Source organism: Nanorana parkeri, unplaced genomic scaffold (genome assembly GCF_000935625.1).
Source record: "Nanorana parkeri isolate BGI_ZX_2015 unplaced genomic scaffold, ASM93562v1 scaffold173, whole genome shotgun sequence".
Lineage (NCBI taxonomy): Eukaryota > Metazoa > Chordata > Amphibia > Anura > Dicroglossidae > Nanorana > Nanorana parkeri.
Window position 1 is genome coordinate 1,099,338 of NW_017306441.1, and position 2,075 is coordinate 1,101,412.

The following is a 2,075-nucleotide window of genomic DNA, read 5'->3' on the forward strand; positions in this document are numbered from 1 at the left end:
AGATTAACGTGCAGACATATAACCAACTTTTGAGATAAGTGGCTTTCTATATTTGCGCGCATATATCGTGCCCACACCCTCATAGACACGCATTTTATGGACATAGTCCAATTAAATCAGAATCAGAATATAAACCGGTATTAAGTGGTAGAGTCAAACTTCTATAGGACAATACCCCTTGTACGTAATCAACTGTTTTATATCACATCCTATCATATCAAATAAGAATAATGGATAGTCACATATTCGATACTTTGTATATCAGAGTTACATATATATGACAATCACACACATATATTGGGGAAATTTGCATATTTTTGCATACAATATATGGGTTTAAAGGGTAATGCCAACCTGTCCGCATTCGCCTACTTTTTTGGGGGGCATTTCACAGCATACGGATATGTATTTATGGAAAGTTTTTGTACTTAGGTAAAGGTTTATTTTGTTTATTACATAACTGTACACATATACAATTTAGATTGTAAGCCCTCAGGGGCAGGGTCCTCCTTACCATCTTGTCTTGAATTGTATTGTGATTCTAATGTCTTCCTTATACTGTTGGCGCTATATAAATCCTGTAAAAAAAATTAAAATAATAATAAACATTTTTTGGTATTAGCTGGTGATCTTCCTCTTTATAGTATTAGTATCTGAGCATTCATTTGTAGATATAGATAGATAGATAGATAGATAGATAGATAGATAGATAGATAGATAGATAGATAGATAGATAGATAGATAGATAGATAGATATGGAAATATATATTTTTTAAATTATTTTTTGGTCTTTTATTTTAATACAAATGTGTAGAGGGGGAGGCAAGTAGTTCAATCTGAACACGGAAGAATACATAGCGGCGCGCTCGTGCCCACAATGTGAAAAGTCAAAACGAACAATTAAAAGTTGAATTCATAGAGGCAAAGGACAAGAGGCAGAGGGGAGGGTGGAGTGATGGACACAAGGGCGGCTCAAGCCATCTCTCTTGTCACCGAGCAAAATGTACAGTCTATTCAAATTATTTTTTCTATTTAAAAAAAAAAAAAGCCAAGACAAAAAAAAAGGGGGCGAAAATAAATACGTACCTTTCGCCCCCCGAGCTGGCCGCCGTGTATAGAAACCGTCGAGGGGGTCTGTGCGCGTGGTGAGTGCGTGTACACACAATGACCTAACACTAATTTTCACAAGTCGCTGCGTGCAGTCCCCGCAGACACAATGAGGGGTGAGCAGTAATCATTAACACACAGACCAACGCTCTGCAAGGGGCTGCTGGATGCATCCCATTGTGTGGGGTCTAATTCTTTTCTGATCCCGTCACCCCGGCGTGTAGGCACACAAAGGACGGAAACCTAGAACAGCCTCCGCACCGCCACACTAATGCCCGGCAGGGGATGGCCAGCACTCAACGGGTTAACCCCTTCTCTGCCGGGGCCAGTCTCCTAACAGAGAAAAAGGTTAATTGAGGGGTAACCACTGATCTTCTCGCAACCTCTGAGCTGGAAAACTGTATACAGCATATAACCTCATCACGTAATTGTTCTTGACCAATACCCCTTTCTCTGGACCCACAGAGGAAAAATGCATTTGTGTGTTTGTGTGCGTGTAGATAGATTCCTGGTGCAACTCAACAATTTAAAAAGCATATTTTTGAAAGCCTCAAAGTTAATTTCCTGTCTGTCTAGTATCTATCTATCTATCTATCTATCTATCCCTACATATAGATACATATAGAGAAAAGAAAATGTTAAGTCAAATATTACAGACATACAAAACTTCAAAGAACACCCCTGGTACCCAGCCACGATTGGGCCTCTAATGGGCTTGCTGATTAAGACCGGGTAAAGAAGGCCGGTGATAATGTACAGAGTGGATGAAGGAAGATCATCCAATCAGAATTCAGTTTACTGCAGCAAAATCTGGATGATATTTTTTTACTACACCTTCACATTGCTCTTCGCCTTACTGGCCTCTTGTTCCTTGCTCTAAATAGTCATTTTTGCTTCTTGTGCATATTTTAAACAGCGTCCCTGGTCCAAGGAGGGAGATTTCAGGCCCACTGCAACCCCCCCACCCC